At 56.3% G+C, this 18,060-nt stretch overlaps 1 pseudogene; it reads left to right on the top strand.

Moving 5' to 3' along the window:
- Window positions 1–2,608: 2,608 nt before the first annotated feature.
- LOC124973292 (phosphatidylinositol 3,4,5-trisphosphate-dependent Rac exchanger 1 protein-like) overlaps window positions 2,609–18,060 on the top strand; it is a 30,515-nt pseudogene continuing 15,063 nt past the window's right edge.

Here is an 18,060-nt window from a genome sequence, read left to right as displayed (position 1 = left end):
TACAGGAAGAAATATAGTTCCTCTATGAATTGTTACTGGTGTCTGAAGAGAAGTTGTCTTTCTGGTTCTTGTGCAAAGCCAATCTATAGTAAAAAGTAAATTACCATACCAGTAGGTACACTCTGACCATGTGTGACTTTTGATAGTAGCCTGATATTTTTTCTCTTTCCTGTTAAAAGCAACAATAGCAGTCTCAGAATAATTCAACTGTAAGATGCTCTGTACCGATGACAACTCTGGTGATCTACACATGAACCCCTCCGGTGCAGATTCCAAATCTGAACACAAATGTGGGTGGGGCCCGACCTTGAAGAGAGATCCAGGAACTGACTACCAGGGTCACAGCAAGAGCAGGGTGGAGGTCACACTCCTTCACTCCCGCCACTGCACTGCCTGGGCTCCAGGACACCCAGTGGGGGCAGGGGTGGTGGGATGCAATTGGAGAGAGCAGGGCCAGCCTGTGGAACCAGGCACGGAGGGCACAGATGTGCTGATGCCTGCACTGACCTGGCAGACTGCATCAGCCCACCTGCCACTCTTCCAGACAGAAGGTGGGTGCTGATGGCAGCAGGGCTCCCAGTGTGGGTGGCGAGGGCTGGAGTAGGAGAGCTGAACAGGGACATGAGTCCTGGCTATAGCTCTGGGCCACAGACCAATCCTGCCCCAGGTCCTTTGAACCTGTGTCCCCAGCCATGACATGGTGGTGGGGATAACCCTGCCCTGAAAGGTCTTCATGCCTCAGTGCACCTGGGACAGCCTGCCCAGCCTGCCTGTGCCTCAGTTTCCCCCCATAAAGTGGGTCGATCAGAGTGATGACCTTTGGCTTGAGCACCCAGACCAACAGGTGCTGAGCAGCGAGCGGGATCTAGCATGTTTATAGAGTCCTCAGATTCATGCCGAGGGTCTTTCCCCAACTGTCCCATGGTGGCATTTTCTGTACCTCTGCTGCCTCAATCCCAGGGGTTCCCCCTGAAGTGGCTCATTTCATGCTGCCAAGAGCTCTGGGGTGTTATGCAATGATTCCTGTTTTAGAGGCACAGAAGCCACATAGAGGGGGCCTCAGGGTCAGCTGCCCAGCTTCACCCCACTCCTGCCTTCCTCCTTTCCCCTCCTTCCCACTACATGCTTCCACGTGTCATGCAAGTTCAGGGATAGAATTTTTCTAGGTGGTGAGGGTGCACGGGCAAGGCACCAGGCCCCTGCCTGCACAGTGCCAACCCCTCAGGAGAGAGAGACTTTAAACAAAGCAGACAGGCATTCATTTCTGATTGTGCAGTGTAGATAACATGGTGGCATTGAGAGGGACGAGCTGAGTGTTCCTGGGGAAGACATGCTGGGAAGGACGTGGGGGATGTTCTAGGTATGTTAGGGGATGGACTTGGAGCAGGCGACCTGGTGTCCAGGCCTGGAAAGCCCGGAGTGGACCCTCCAGCTGGAGAAAAGAGCAAGGCCCCAGGCCATGGGTATGTGGCATGAGCAGCAGGGGACCAGGTGGCTGGAGCCTGAAGATGAGCAAGCGAGTGGGGAGACAGGGCCAAGGACCCTGGTGAGCCTGGTGCAGCTTGTGCCTTGCCCTGGAGGGGAGAAAGTGCCACCAGTAGTGGCTGCCAACCAGAGATGGCGGGCTTGCTATCCAGATGAGGAATCCAGGGCCTGCCGCTCTAACCTGAGTCCACTCTGCTGGGGTGAGGGCCTTGCTTGTCACCTGCCCCAGGTCCTTTGATGGGGGGGGTCCAGGCCATGAGCACCTCAGAAGCCAGGTGGGCTCCAGATGCTGGCTTGGCCTCCCAGGTTGCTGAACTGGGCCTGCACCACCTGTGCCCCAGCTGTCCCTCCTGCTCTTCCACACAGCTGGGGGTGGCTGCTCCAGATGCAGCCCCTCTGGGTGCCTTCCTTGGCCTGGTTCTTAGCTCACTGGCTCTCCAGCTACTGGCTGACTTGGAGTACATGGGGAGCAGCTTGTCTCTTGAGTCAGCATCGCAGCAGCTCAGTGAACCTCGAGGCCAGAGATGACCCAGTTCGTGCTCAGGGTCTGGCCTGTGCTTGGCAGCAGCAGCCTCTGAAAGAGTAGTTGTGTCCCCTGCACCTGGGAAATTGCCCTTCACACCCTCAGACTGCTGACAGGGAGGGGCAGCAGAATGCTCTGCTGCTCACTGGGCTGGTGGTTTGGATGGGGAGGCTGGAGGGGCCTCCAGTCAGCACCTGAGCTCCCCCACTGGCAGCCCCTTTCTCAGTTCACAGTGCTGAGTGGACTCTGTAGACCCTGTTCCCAGCACTTGGGACTCACCGCAGGCTTCCAGCCCCCACAGGCCTGGCCTGGTTGTTCTCTGGTTGACCCTGCTGCTCCTGGTTTCTCCTGTGGTTTTGAGCTCCTTCCTCCTCTGCTTCTTTGTCCCTGCTGTTCCATCTGCTACCCTTCCACACTCTCCCTTTGCCAACTGTTTTGAGATTACTTGGGTTGCAAGCAATAGAAATGATGCTGGATAATTTAGTGGGGTTGGTGGTGCAGGGGGCAAGGCTTCTTGGGAGGAAGTGGGTCATTCCCTGAGAGGACCCGTGTCCCTTGTTCTGATGGTGCCAGTTTGGCAGGTTTTCAGTTGTAGGAACAATGCCCCAAGTGAAAGGCGACTTCAAGGGAGGTGGCGTGTGTGGAGGTTGGGCAGGTGGCTCTGGGCGGGATTGCGACTCAGAATTGCCAACTAACCTGATCCCACTGTCCCCTTCTTGTTCCCCACTAGGGGGACTGCCAGACACAGGAAGAGGCCGTGGTGCTCAGCGTGGGCCTGTGCAACAATGGCTTCATGCACCATGGTAACCCTTCCTTGGGTCTCTGCCCCAGCATGCCCTGTCTTCCCTGCCTGTCACTCAGAGCTTCTGCTCCTGGCACCAGAATGAAGCTCCTGCTGCCAGCCAGCCCCCTGCACCATTCCCTGTGGGGCCGGGGTTCAGGGGCCCTTTCTTCCCTGCAGCCAAGCCTGCATGTCCTTCCATACTGTGCTGGTTGCCCACCGTGTTCCAGGCTTGGTGCCAAGTGCTGGCGCAGCAGTGAACAGGACAGGTCACAGTCATGTGTGTACCAGTCAGACACAAAGAAGTGTGTCTTCTGGAATGTTCCAGGATGGTGGCATGTGAGAGATCTTGGACTCTTACTCTAAACGAGGTGGAGTCCCAGAATGTTCTGGACAGGAGGGACATGGTGATTTGGTTGTCTTCTAGATCCTTCTGTGTCATGCAGGTGGAGTGTGGTCTGTGGGAAGGCAGAGGTAGTGGCCTTAAGGAGGTCTAGGGCTGAGGCGTCATGGCTCAGGCTGGGCGGTAGCAGCAGAGGTAGGAGAAGAGTTGGGTCAAGAGACTCAGGGCCTCACAGAGTTCTTGATAGATGCTGTTTTTCTGATCTGTCTCAGAGCTTGGTACTCTTAGCTCTGTGAAGGGCTGAGGGGTAAATGCTGAGGCCTCTGGGGGTCACAAGGTCTCTGGCACAGCTGCTCACCTCTGCCTTTGTAGCACAAAAGCAGGTACAGATAATGAGCAAACAAGTGGGCATGTCCATGTGCCAATAAAAGTTTATTTAAGGAAAAAGGTGTGGGCCATGTTGTTCTGGCCCTGTGGTCTGCCTTGTGACTACAGGTGGGGCTGCCTCTGCTGATCCCCTAGGCTGGGCCCCACCCTCTAGCCCCAGTTTCCTCAGCTTTCTGCTGGAGGCCTTGCCATCTGCCATAGTTCTGTGGGGCAGGACTCCTTCCTGCTGCCCTGGCTCACTGTTTCCCAGGAGCCACCCTAGTCCCTGTGGGGCCTTCCACCAGCTCTGCTCTCCCACCAGCCAGCTGGGCAGGACTCTTGTTTGTAGGTGAGGGTAATTTGGGTTTCACCCCCAATGCTATTTGGGGAAGGTTGCAGGGAGGACATTCCACAGGGGGGCGCCCAGGCAGTCTTGATGCCCTCTGGGGCCCTGGGGGAAAATTGCAGGGTGAAGGCCCTGTTTCCCTGCCCCTCTTGCAACCTTAAGATTAGTCTAAAATAGGGAAAAGGGCCAAATCCCAGGATTGTGGCCTTGGCAGAATGCAGGGCAGGGTACAGAGGGAGCCTCAGGGAGACCTCCTGTGGCATGGAGCCACCTGTCCCAGGGAGGCACCCAGAGGTTGGTCCACCCTAAGCCTCACAGCTGGAAAGTCATGTGCTCTTTTCCATGTGAATGAGGCTGGACACACATGTGGTCAGCAAGGGGCTGAGCAGGGATCAGACACCAGGTCTGCAGCTCACAAGTCCTGGCCAGTGACCTCCATGGAGAGGTGGAGGTTGGGCCTCACCTGGCTGAGCTCGTGGACCTGAGAAATTCCAGGGCATTTCACAGATCTGTCAGCCAGCCATAGCTCTGAAGCTGTTCCTCGCACTCCAGGAATCTTCTAGTTTCATGTTTACAGTGGAGGCCAAACCAGCTGGCCCCCTGGAACCTGACTCCCCAACTCTGGGAAAGTAGCAATTCATGTGTCTGTTTTCTCCAAAGAGGTGATAGGGTGGCCAGACAGGTAAGGTCCTGGTGAGTGTCCTGGGGACCAGGAGGAGGAGACATTTCCTCTGTCTTCCCTTCAGTCACCTGATGCCCTGTCTTTAGGGATGAGATGTCTCCAGTCTAGGTACCTGGTTCTCCTTGTCTCAGGAACCTGCTGGCCTTAGGCAGCCACCCTAACCTAACTGAGCCTTAATTTTCCCAGTGTGTATTTCACCAGTCCCACTGATAGACCTGGGGGGCAGCACAGGGAAAGGAGGGGCCTGGGTGGGGTCCTAGTGCTGCCTGCTGGCTCTGTGATCTTGGGCATATTTATTAAGTCTGTCTTTCCATCTGTTAAAGGGATGCAAAATTTTTCTATCTGCCCAAGGAGTAGAAGGGCTAAGCACACCCTGCCACTCTTGAGTGCCTGGCATGTAGGTGTCTGCTGGATCTCAGGCCAAGGGTCAAGCTGCATACTGGTCATGCCTATTCATTTTCCTGGCTCTTTCTGGTATAGAAGTCAGCAATTTTTTCTGTAAAGGGACAGATAGTGGGAATTTAGGCCCTGTGTGCCTTATGACCTCTGTCACACATGTCCAACTTTGACATTGTGACTTGTGTCTGCCAGTTGCAGACCTTATGTCCACAGATGGATGGGTCTGTTTCCAATAAAACTTTATTTGTAAGAACAGACAGTGGGCCAGACATGGCCCTGGAGCCTCGAGTTGCCACCCCTTGATTTGTTTCTGATACCTGCATTAGCCCTGAGGTAGCTAGCATTTGCTTGGTCAGCTTTAGTTTCACTGTTCACCATCAGGTCTCCCACCCCGTACACTGTTCTGTGTGGTGTGAGGTAGGGATCTGGTTTATTCTTTCCCGAGTTAGAGTCCCTTCTGCAGGGTTGATCCCCACAATACTTTACCACCTATCACGTCCTGAGTTCCTTGGACATGCAATCCCCTTAAGTGATTCTTCTCCTTCGCCTGTGTGCCTGCTTTCTTCTGTCCAGTCCCACACAGTTTATTTTTGTGACCCTGGTTTGTTCTATGGAGCATGTGGGGTAGGTTCAGCTTTTTCAAGAGAAGGCAGAAATCCAGGTCCTTATGTGAGATATTCTAGTAGGTTAGTATTGGCATGTGATTCCATTCTAATAAAGTTAGGGCTTGAGGGCTGGGGAGATATCTCAGTTGGTAGAGTGCTTACCGTGCAAGCAAGCACAAGGTCCTGGGTTCAATCTCCAGCACTGCAAACAAAAAAAAAAAAAAAAAAAAAGAATTTAGGACTTGGGCAAAAGGAAACCCACCCAAGTGCTACCCAGCTAGTAAGTGCGACTGACATGTGGGCGGGGAGTCTGAGTGCCAATTGTGTGTCTGGGTCTGCAGTGCTGGAGACGAGGAAGTTCAAGGATGAGTCCCCGTACTTCCACTTCCATGCTGACAAGGACATGGAGGGGACCAGCAGCAAGAACAAACAGCTTTGCAGTGACTTCAAGCTTGTAGAGAATATCCTGGCCAAGCAGCTGTTGGTTGCTGGTTGGAGCAGGGCTAAGCCAGCCTCCTTCCTTCCCAGCACTCCTGGGGATTCTAGGTGGCTGGGAGGCAAGTTCACTACTTTGGCCATGTGTCCTCCTCACTCATGCTGGGGCTGCCAAGCACCCTCCCTGGCATTCCAGCTCCTCCTATCCTACCTGCATGCACAGCCTGTGCTGAGCCCAGGGGTGGCCTCCCAAAGTCACTCCCCTGCACCCCAGGGCCTTTGGCCTGACATGTGCTGCCAGTGTTCAGTGGCTGTCACTGTCTGCAGTTCCCGGAGGTCTCAAACTGTGCAGAAAGTGTGCCCACCTAGCCCCACAGCCCTGTTCTCTGCCCGCCCGCTGGTGAACACCAGCCCCTCCTAATGTGTGGCTCCAGCTGGTGGTGGACAGGAGCTCAGAATGGGTCGCTCACTCCCGCCCAGGTGGAGTTGGTCTTCCAGATGGGAAGATGCCCACTGCCTTCTTTGTGGGGGCTGCTGTTCCCCCAATTCCTCCAGGGCTCCCCAGCACATGTAGGGTGGGCTGCAAAAGCTCAGAGTGGCCTGGGAGATCCTGCCTCCCCAGCTCCATCTCAACGCCTGTCACCTTGGTCCTGCTCCTCATTCTGGGCAGTGGCACTCCGGCCTGCTGCCTGGTGCATTCCCCCACTGTGGTGTCCAGTTCTCTGCTCCAGGGCAGCCCTGTGGCCCCACGCCTTGCCCTGGCCTGTAGCTGCTTTGCTTTTATTTGGGCTGAGCATGCCTCTGTGCCAAGGTCTGGCCCCCTGTGATCGTCAGCTACAAAACTGCAGGGGGCAGGGCTGTTGCGTCTGCCATGTCCAGTAGCTATCTACCACCCTGTGCAGCACCTGGCATGTATGAGATGCAGGGACTCTGTCCCCAAAGAGCCCCAGGACCTTCTTCCAGCAGGAAAGGGGCTGCTGCTCTCTGAGTTTCTTTTCCACATCCATGGCTATGTTCTGGGTCTGTTTTATTCATTAAGTCATTTATTGAGCACCTATGGTTTGCCAGTGGACAGGAGACAGTAACATGGAAGGAAGGAGACTGTTCCTAGGCTGGCAGGAGGAAGGGGTGACAGATTGGATGAATACACCAGGCTCTGGTGGGAGTGGGATGATGGCCTCACTTCAGGTATCTACTGAGCACCTACTATGCACAGTTGGCCTAGTCTGGCTGCTGTTCTGCAGACCCCCCATCTTCACCCCTCCCCAGTGGCCCTGGGACATGAGGAGATGGCAGGGTCTCAGTGCCATGGGGACAGGGTGGGGTGCCTCACCAGGTCTGCTTCGGGCCCTCAGATTCTGCCCCAGGAGGAAGACCTCGGCTTCAACAATGAGAAGAAGAACAAGGGCGTGGCAGTGAAGTTAGTCCAGAGGGGCTCGTTGTCAGAGGTGAGGCCTCCCGGCTGCTGGCAGGGGCTGTGTGCAGGTGGGAGGGGGCAGCTTGGCAGATCTGGGGACATCGGTGCTGCTTCTCTCATCTACTTGGGGAAACTGGGCCCAGGACTCCTGCAAGTACCAGGGAGTGGGAGGGCACCCCCCAACTCAGTGTGCTCCTGCGTGGCCCACCGGCGCCCACTGCTGGCTCTGCACAGAGGCACTGGGAACGCTCATGTTCTGAGTTAGTTTACCAAAGATCTTTGATGATAAAAAACTCAAATAGTGGCAGCTCAAGTAGGAGTTCCTTGCTGTGCCCTGGATGAGGCAGGGCCTCCTGGGCAGGACTGGAGGAGGGCCGGGTGGGAGGCGGGACTGAGACCCAGGTCAAAGCTTCTCCTGGGTGGGAGGTGGGACTGCACCTGCCATTCCAGGAGCCCCCATGAGAGGAGCAGTCACCAGGTGGCCACTCTGTTGGATGCCAAGCTTGGCCCCGCCAGTCAGGCCACCCTCTGCAGCTGCTGTACAGAACTTGTGCCTTCAGTGCTTTCCGCAGGGGAGCCACTGTGGCCTGCAGGGCTGCCCTGTCCTAACAAACACAGGGAGGGTCCTTCGCTGTGGAAAGCATGGTTAATAACCACATGCCCATCTGCTCTGTGGTCCCCAATATGACTGGCCTGCTGGAGAGCAGGAAGATGTACTCTAACAACAAGAACCTTGTATTGCTGCGGCCCTTCTCCAAGGTGGAGTACCTCCTCAACAAGTGCTTCTGCTCCCACTGCCCCCTGCACAACCAAGGCCAAATAGTGAGTGTCCCCCAACCCTGCTGGTGTGCTGAGGAGGTTCCATGCTGGGGTGCTGGTGGGGCAAGAGCTGGTGGCCCTGTGGGTGTCCTGTCCCTGCGGCCACCATGGGACATGAGCTCTGGCTGTGCCTAGGGGCCTTCAGGCCCTGGGCATGTGGACCTATTCGTGTGGACACAGTTTCTACCCTTTGTGGGCCTCCAATCAAGTTGGGGGACAGGGTCAGGGAAAAAGTACACAGGTAGGGGTGTGAGATATGTCCCAAGCTGGGTGACTAAGTGAGCTGTGAACAGACAGAGCTGTGAGTGGACTGGGCTGTGCAGTGGACACAGAGAGGCTGACAGGAACTGGGACTCCTTGGAGGAATTCTGGGGGAGGAGGTTCCAGGCAGAGGTGCATAGGTCTGTGGTAGGACTGTCCCTGGCATGTTTGAGGACCAGCAAGGAAGCTGAGGGGTGCAACCGAGTGACAGGGTGAGGAAACCAGCCAGGCAGTGGGGGCCAGCCTGTGGGGTCCCGGCTGTGGGGGCCCTGTGCCCATGTGAGCCCTCTGGAGAGCAGCTGGAGGTTCCGGGTTTCGGTGGCTGAAGGTGGGGAGGTCGAGGTTGAGGGCGAGTCCTCTACTTTCAAATCATGCACCTGTTGTCCAAGTCTCCCTTTTACTCGAGGCCAGTGTTCCCCTGTGGGAGTGTGGGCATTTTGAATGTGGTTATTTCAGTCAAAGGCGAGCTGGTTCAGGAAGTTAGGTCCCTGTGTGGTTGACTGTGCCAGTGGCAGAGGGCACCAGGCATGACCATCTCTTCAAAGTTCTGAAGCACCTGGGGCTGGGGTATAGGATCATGGGATTGCTTCATTGGGCAGGTGGGAACAGGAGGGATGAAGGCAGGACTGAGGACACATCCTGGGCAGGGGTGTCCTGGACAGAGGACACCCACCACCCACCCTGACAAGTATGACCCTCTCTACCATGGTGGGGAGCGGGCCTCAGTGTGGCTGCAACAGGCCTCTCCAGTCCCTCACTAGGAGCCCCACTGGGTGCTTCTCTGGGGACAGCACCAAGCTGAGCTGGGTCACTTCTCACCCTGCCTTTTCCATAGTGAGTCAGCACTGCTGACTGGTAGGGTACTGGTCTGGCCACCAGTGGCTCCTGGGATGGGGAATGGTATGGGCAGCCTGGTGGAATTTTGGGACTCTCAGGCCCAGGATTGGTGGTGTGGACTCTGGTCAACTGCATTTCTCCTCCTGTGGGAGTGGCAAGCCTGGGCCGAGTTTCCCAGAAGCCTCAGAGGCTGGGCCCCGAGGTGGCCCTGGGTTGTGGGAAGTGTTGCTGCTTTCCTATGCCTTACCTGTCCCTGGTGCCTGCTTCAGGACCATCAAAGATCCTGACCACCCTGAGGCCCTGTGCTTCCAGATCTGGGGAGCCACCCCACCCTGTTTTTACACCGTGGGGAGAGGTGAGTGGGAACCCTGCTGACCGGCAGTGGCCCTGGGGAAAGGCTGTCTGCATCATACAATTTCCGAGTGGCCTGGACCCTTACTCCCTGGCTCGGTTTGCTAGTGAGTCATGGCATTTGTGTCCTTCCTGAAGTAGAGGTTTCAGACACTGATCACACCTGGGTGGAGTGAGCCCAGAGGGATGCAGTGAGCAGAGAGGATGACTCAGCAGAGAGCACCTGTCCCTCCATGAAGAAGCTGACACCCTTCAGGTTCCGTATTCCCAGGCAGAAATTGGGCCCACTCCTGCCAGACTGGGCTTGTTGAGAGGAGCCAGAAATGTGAATCTTTGTCCCACAGGTGCAAGCTGCAGCCCCAGGCCACCAACTCCAGGACTCTGCCCCCTGCACTGCCTTCTGTGGTCTCAGGGGCCCTCTGCCTTGGAGAGGAAACCAAGCAGGTCCACAGTGCTGGGCCAGCATTGTACACATAGGCCCCTTTTAAAGTTTCAAGATTAATTGTCACTTTTGAGGTTAGAGTTATGCTTCTAGAATCTGTTCTCTAAGAAAGTGCAGAAGGCTCCTGAAAAGTTGATGTCATTTTGAAGGGGTCATTTAACTTTAAAGCAGCAGTTCTTGACTGGGGGTGACTTGCCTCTTTCTCCACAGGACATCTGGCAGTACTGAGGAAGATTGTCATTAGATCTGGGTCAGACCAGAATGCTGCTGGCATCCCATAGTGCTCAGGGTGGCCCTTCAGTCCCAGTGGCGCTAGTGCATGTGGAGGCTTCTGCGATAGTGTGAGTGGGTGTCAGTGATCTTTGCACCTGCTATGATGAAACACTCAGAGCCATCGACTCATAGGAGGAAAGGTTGGCTTGGCACTGCACATGCCTGTGATCCCAGTCCCTCAGGAGGCTGAGATGGGAGGATCACAAAGGTAAGACTAGCTCGGCAGGTTTGTGAGACCCTGTCTCACAATAGAAAGGGCTGGCAGTGTGGCCTTGGCCCCCTCTTTATGTTTCCACCCCCTCTGAGAAAGCACCCAGCTGGGTCCAGGCCTTTGGGGGACAGTCCAGGTCCTGGCCTTGCAGTCAAGTATAGCAAGGCACTGGTGTTTCCTGAGCCCTTGCCAAGAACCACTTGCTGGTGAACCTTTTCCCTTTTCAACTCCCTGGATCCCTCAGGAACCCCATGAGTGGTTGTATTGATGTCCTGTCTTGGAGATGAGGACCTGGAGCCCAGTATGTTGAGTAGTGCTGGATGAAGGACAGTGGAGAGCAGGGTGTGACCCAGCCCAAAAGCCAGGTGCCCTTGTCACCTTGCCTTCCAAGGCAGAGATTGCATGTCACATCAACCCTGAGGCCCTAGGGGCAGGGCTGGTGCTCAGGAACCATGGGAGGGACGATGTGCACCTGGTGACTGGCAGCAATGGCTCGAGTTATGGCTTCTGACCCTGAGACCTAGGGGTTGCTGTTCCTCCATGAGGCCTTGCTTCCTCTGCCACACGGGGCTGACCCTGGTCCAGGACCACAAGGTCATGTAGGACCTTGAAGGAGACAAAGCTCTAGTGACTTGAGCTTGGGTCCAGAGCAGGATGCCCCTGCCATGTGACCTTGGCTAGCTGCCCCCTCTCTGAGCCACTTCTTCTGCTGAATGGGGTGCCAGCTCCCTTGCTACCCATGAGGGAACCATCAGCTCCGGGGAGGGAGTTACCCTGGGTGTCTAGGGAGTTGGGGTTGTTGCAGTTCACCTGGCAGCCTGCCTTGCCCACCACACCCTGTTCACTCCTGTCCTCAGGCTCCAAGGCTGAGGCTGCAGAACTGAGTGCCGGCCAGTGCATCCTGAAGGTCAACTGCAGCAACATTGCCAGTGAGGGTGCCCTGGGGGTCCTGAAGCACTTCCAGGCATTCCAGAGTTGCGGCCAAGAGGCGCTGGTGAGTGGCCAGTGGCTGGGTGAGGGGAGCCCTGCTGGGGGCATTGGGGTTGTGGCTGCCCCCCAGAGGCATGGGCAACCCTGGGGGCCCTGTCCACTGGGCAGGGGAGGAGCCTGGTCCCCCCATGACCTGGTATCCAGCACCTGGGTGGCAGAAGAGGACCTCCCTCCTCACCCCTGGCATGGAGGCAGAGTGGTGGTGATGGCCCATGTGTCCTTGGTGGGGCTGGAGCTGGGGCTGTGGGAGGGCAGCTTCTCCATCAACCATCCCCTGGATCTTGAGGTGTTCCTGGGGCAACTACTGTGCTACAGGCTGTCACTTGGCCCTGGGGACACTGGAAGCCTGACATTTTCCAAAGGTTCCCCTCTTGGGGCTGATGCATGGGGCAGTCACAGTCCACGCTGGAGGCTCTGGGAGACTCAGGTGGCATCTGGGAGAGGCTTCAAGGTGGCATCCCTGGCAGGCCTGAGCCCAGCTGGTCCCCAGGCAGCTGGTCCCTGTCCCCCCTTCCTGGACATCCTCTGACAGTGGCTTTCCCCAGGGCCTCATCCACTAGATCCTCCACACCCATAGGGATGCCCAGGAGGTGTGAGCCAGCAAGGAGACCCCCAGTGAGGACTCTTGTTGCAAGGAGGCCCCAGAGGAAGACCAGCCTGCCTCAGGTAGCAGGGAGTGGGGGTGACAGGGAGGGACTGGGGTGTGTCCTCCATGCCTGGCCTCTGGGCCTCCACAGCTGCAGTTCTGTACCCATTCCCTGGGGCTCCCCAGACCCACAGAACCCAAGGCTCAGGGTGACACCATTGTATGCTCTGGATGGGAGTCTCCAGGCTCAGCCCAGGTGGCTGAGGGCTACTTGCTTTCTGGGCTCGGGTGTCTGTGTCCTCACCTGCCTGGACTCCTGGAAGCTCCTGCATTTCTTTTGCTGTGTTGTGGTTCCACTGCCATGAGGCCCCGTGTCATGGCTTGAGGCCCCTTTGGCCCCCTGGGGACCTGTGGGAAGTCAGATACTCCTGGTGCAGGTCTTCCACTCCTCTGGGGGCTGTTCACTCTGCACTGTGCTCACACAGTCCAGGGGAGGCTTCAGTGCCACTGCAGCCACCTCAGCCTGAGCCCAGGTTGCCCACCTGTCCACTTAGCCTCCCCACCGGATGCTTACAGGAGCCTCACTTTAGGACCTGTCCCTCCATATTTTCAGATTCTCAGCCCCACCCAGTGTCCTCTAAACCTTCCTTTCTCCTACCCTCACACTTCAATCCCAGGAACACCCTCATCCACCCACTTCCTCCTGCCCCCAGCATCTGAACACTTACCCGCATTGCCATGACTTTTCACCAGGATGGTTGCAGTAGCCTGCTCACACCTCCTCCTAAGGCACCCCCCAAAACAGGACAGCAGACCTCTGGATGACACCTTCCTGCTCAGGGCAGAGATCAAAGTCCCTGCCTTGGCCAGCTCCAGCCTGGCTCTCCAACCTCCCCTCCCAGCACTCTCCTGCTTTCCCTCTGCTCCATTTGCTCTGGCTGAATATATCCCTGCCCCAGGGCCTTTGCACTTGCTGTTCTCATTGCCTGGAAAATTCCACAGTTCCACTTCACTTACGTACCTGTCCTCATTTAGATCTCTTCTCAGAGACCTCTGTAAGTCCATTTGTAGGTCCAGCAGAACCCCAGATCCACCAGAGTTCTGCCCACATGTGGGAATGGACTTCAGGGATAGGGGGCAGGTGGGGCCCCTTCTGAGTCACACAGACTGAGAATGTCCCACAGGGGTCAATTCTAGAGGAGACTCCTCCGGGATAGTGGCACACAGTGGCAGGCAGCAGAGGTAGACAGCGCTCGGGATGGTCCACATTCCACCAGCTGTGCAGGTGGCAGGGCCTGGCTGGCCATGGCATGGTGCTCTCCTCAGCATTGCCTGCCCTTGGCTTGCAGACTGGGCCCCTAGCTGAATCTGTGAGAGGATGGCCCAGTGGTCAGCCTGACAGTGGACAACATGGACCTGGAACCTGGGGTGATCTGTGAGTATGTGAGCAACATGGGCATCTGGTACCACATGCTGGAGAGGATCATGGAGCCCTGAGGCTGCTTTGGCCTCACCGCCAAAATGCCTGGAGGAGGGGCAGTTCTCCCATGTTGGGCACCACTCACTGTGTGTCCTTGCTTGGGTCTCATCCTGTCCCTGCCCTTGGTGACTGTGGGGCCGAGGAGGGTGACTGTCCCTTCAGTCTAGTCTGTGGCATGGGCAGCAGGCCTGACCTGGCAGTGTGGGCAGAGCACCAGGCCTCTCATGGCCCAGTGAGTGCTCAGTCACTGCTGCTGTCTCTGCAGATACTAGAGGCCTTAGCTGCAGATGACAGTGCCTTCTTGCAGAACTGCGGGTGGCTCATGGCCATGAGCATCACCATTATGATCATGTCCCACTATGACTTCTGCAACATCTTCAACACCAAGCTGGAGAGCATTGACCAGAGGATCACCTGCTACCAACAGGTATCTGCTCCCTGTGGGGTCCCGCCACAGCTTCTAGGTGTGAGATCTCACCTGGGGTGCTGTTGTTATAGGTATCACAGTCCAGTCCGACTTTGCTTAAACAAATGGGAAATTTTATAGGTTTCTGTCACTGAAAAGTGCAGAGGTGAACCTCAGTCATGACTGTATCCAGGCTCTTAATCAGACATTACACTAATGCAAGAGTACGGCTGCTCTCCCTCCCCCAGCTTTGTTCCCCACATTGGCTTCTCTCTTGGGCAATGAGATAGTGGTTTGCAGTATCCCTTCAGAAACTGACTCAAAGGGAGCTCTTGCTGGCTTGGCCCTGGCCCCTTGCCTGGCCTCATGCGGTCTCTGCTGGGTGGAAAGGCAGCCCTGCCTGAACCTGGGGCACTGGGGTCAGAGAGATTATTCCCTCAGGATAGCTCAGGTGCAGCCCATGTGCAGCTCAGGGGCAGCAGCTGACCTCAAGAAATGGGTGCAGCTAAGTAGGGAGGTCTTCACTCCTGGCCTTCCCAGGGCCTTCCTGTGACCCAGGAGGGACATCAAGCTCCTGACCATCTGATTTGGGATGTCTGGCCACAACCAGGATGGAGTGTGTCTGAGAGGTGTTCCAGACCCCGCCCCACCTCATAGCCCATGTCCTGTTCTCAGTTTGCAACTCAGTTGAAGAGCCAGGTCAGTCCCCACCTTCAAGCAGGCTGCCCTGGAGCCCCACGTGCTGTGCAGCCTGAACTTCTGGCCCACCAACTGCCACGTCAACCTCATGGAGGTGTTCAACCCCAAGATGACCTCCTACATGTGCAGGTCCTTCAGCATCCAATTCAGGCGCAAGCCCTCCCTCATTGGCCTTGACCCCAAGCAAGGTACTTGCCTGTGTCTGTTAGAGATGGTGCTTCCACCCACACTAAGGTACCCTCCCAGAACAGTGTCTGAGGGCCAACAGTCCAGGGACGTAATGTGTCTGCATAGGCATCAGGGTCCAGGCCCTACTCTCTTTCTGGACCCCATCTCTACATGGGGCCTCTGACTTTCAGGGCGCCTCATGGTAGAGTGTGGCTGCTGGGGTACCAGCCACTGTGTCTGCATTTCCAGGCAGGAAAAGCCACAGTGGTTAAAGGTGTATCAGTATCAAACTGAAACTCTCTTCTTGGGGTAACTTAGTGGATTGAGTTCCGAAAGGGGAGGTCGGGCCCTGTGGCACATGCCTACAACCCCAGCTGATGGGGAAACAGACAGAATGACCACCAAGTTTGAAGACAGCCTTGGCAACTTAGTGAGACTCTGTCCCAACATTAGAAAATAAAAGGCTGAGACAGAACTAGTGATGGAGCACTTGTCTGGCATGCGTGAGGTCCTCAATTCCATCCCTGGTACCACAAAAAAACCCAAGTCCTGTTCGGGAAGTTCTCTTTCCTGGGTCCTGGGAGGCCCTACCCCCGCCTCACAGGACTGCTCTCCATCTGCAGGCCACCTGAACCCCATGTCCTACACCTAGCACTGCATTACCACCATGGCTGCCCCATCCTGGAAGAGCTTGCCTGTGGTGGATGGGGACCCTCAAAGGCAGACTCCCAGTGACAGCTCTGGGCCAGCCAGTGGGTTCGTCTGCCAGGAGGACCAGGGCCTGAGCTCCCTGCTCAAGCAGGAGGACCATGAGGTGCAAGAAGCCTACTTGCAGCTCTTCACCGAGCAGGACATGGCCTTCAAGTAGATGAAGCACTTTGTCACGCAGATTAACAGGTGAGCCTGGCCCGGCCTGCATGCCTTTGCATGGGTGCCTTGGAGGGGAGTTGTTCCATCACACTGGCTGCCAGCAGTGGCCCTGGCCTGCACACTCAGGTGCCCGGGCTCCCACCCTACCGTGACACCCAAACCATCTGCAGATTTGGCCAGGTGCCCCTAGGAGTAGGTCACCCTCCAATGAGCAGTGAAGGTTGCAACATCCTCAGGGGGGCCAAGGCTGCCTGCCAAAAGGCTCAGGAATTAAACATTGCAAGAAGGTGGGCTGCTGGACCTGAGGCCACCTTGCTGTGATACTACAGGACACACATAGCACCCCAACCATGTCAAAGGAGCACCTGGGGTCTACTGGCAGCAGGGTGGGGCCCAGGAGGGTTGAATGGTGCCCCCTCATGTTTGTGGCCAGGCCAGAGGTGGGCCATCATGCAGCACAGTGAACCTTGTGGGAGGAGACAGGGCACTTAGCCATTAGAACCCCGGAGATGAAGCCACCAGAAGCAGCCTCTGGATGGGGCTAGGGACCTGCCTCTGACACACCACCTGGAGGAGACAGTTTGTGACAATCTGGGACACTTAAACAGGGATGGGGTCCCAGGGCTGCTAAGGAGCTGATTCTGTTCTGTATGGTAAGGGCATCTACTTTGAGCCTGTTGGCTTTTTAGGTGAGTGGTTCTATGTGGTGAGACCGCCTTTGGCAGCATTTCTGGCCTCCACCTGCCAGGGGTCCAGCAAGTGTGTTCCCTGTGGTGACAAACAGGCTGTCTCTACAGTGTCCCCTTGATGCACATTTCTCTGGGGGAGAAGCATTGCTGAACCGGCCTGTGTGTCGGAGACACCGCGGGGGATGTGTAGGGGCCTTGCTGTCTGGGTGGGAAGCTGCAGAGCCTGCATGCCCTGTGTACCTTCTCTCTGCTTTGTGGGTTGGTTTCCCCATGTAGGAGGCTGGGCTGCAGGCTCTGAAGCCTGAGGCATGGGCTTTACTCTTGGTTCACTACCTGTTGGCTGTGTGACCTTGGGCAACCTCTCTGACCCTCAGTCTCCTCATCTGTAGAGTGGAGTCAGTTGTGACACTGACATCATGAGAGGTGGGGTGGTGTCTAGCCCAGGCTTGTGGATCCTGTGAGGCACTGGACACTGTTCTGTTCTGTGTTCTATTCCTCTCATCTCCCCCAACCCCGGAGGCACAAGTGAATTATCACATTTTTAAAGGTTAAGTCTCAGAGGCTGAGCAATTTGCTTTAGGCATCTTAGTCAGGAAGTGATGGCCTTAGGGCTAAAACTGCCTTTTGAATGACACTTCCTTGTGATCCAGTTATGCCATGTGTTTACCTGCCAGCTGACCTGGGAGCTTTCATCCATGGTGGCAGAGTGCAGGGGTGGTCCTGAGGCCCCACAGCCTGCTGACTGAAAGCCTTGCTCTCTGGGTCTTGTCTAGCGGTTCCAGTCTGTGCACAGAAGCCAGAGCCTGAGCTTCACCAGGAGCCACAGGCCTTTGTGTCTTGGCCCCAGCGGGTGCCTAGCTGGGCATATCAGAGTTGCAGTGGGCCTTTCAGGGGAGGGACACAGCTCCCCCTGTGCAGGATTGAAGGTCAAAGACCAGTGAAGCCATGGCCTGGATCTTCACTTTGAGCCCTTGCCCTGCAGGCTGCTGTCCACCATCATGGAGCCCACTCCCAATGGGGCCTGTTACCCACACCTAGCTGAGGAGGCCTCTTCCTCCCTGATGGTCAGTGAGGACAGTGAGATGGACAGGACTGACCACAGGGGCATCAAGAAAGTGTGCTTCAAGCCTGGAGGACTCAGGCCATAACACCATGAGCTACCATGGGTGTGGCCACCTTTGCCTGGGGCTGGATGGGACAGTCAGCAGGAGAGTTGAGCATCTGACCCCTGGGGAAGCCAAGGCACACCCCAGAGAGCCCCCAGCTTCCTGTCCAGGCTGGCACTTCTAGCTTGGCCTGGCAGATGCTGCCTGTGCAGCTGTATGTGCTGATGGAGTGTCAGAGAAGGGGTCTGATAAACTGCGTGATATACTTTCAGACTCCCATAAGACTGTGGTTTTTGACAGGTACAGGGACACATGCCTGTGATCCCAGAGCTGGGGAGGCTGAGGCAGGGGAATCCTGAGTTCAAGACCAGCCTGGCCAGCTTAGTGAGACCCTGTCTCAAAATCAGTAGACAGATAGATGGACAGATGAAAAGATGAAAAGAAAGGACTGGGGTGTAGCTCAGTTGTTGAGCAGCCCTGGGTTCAATCC

The sequence above is a fragment of the Sciurus carolinensis genome, assembly GCF_902686445.1.
Source record: "Sciurus carolinensis chromosome 14 unlocalized genomic scaffold, mSciCar1.2 scaffold_115_arrow_ctg1, whole genome shotgun sequence".
In the NCBI taxonomy this organism is placed as follows: Eukaryota; Metazoa; Chordata; class Mammalia; order Rodentia; family Sciuridae; genus Sciurus; species Sciurus carolinensis.
This window is presented reverse-complemented; position numbering and strand designations above follow the sequence as displayed.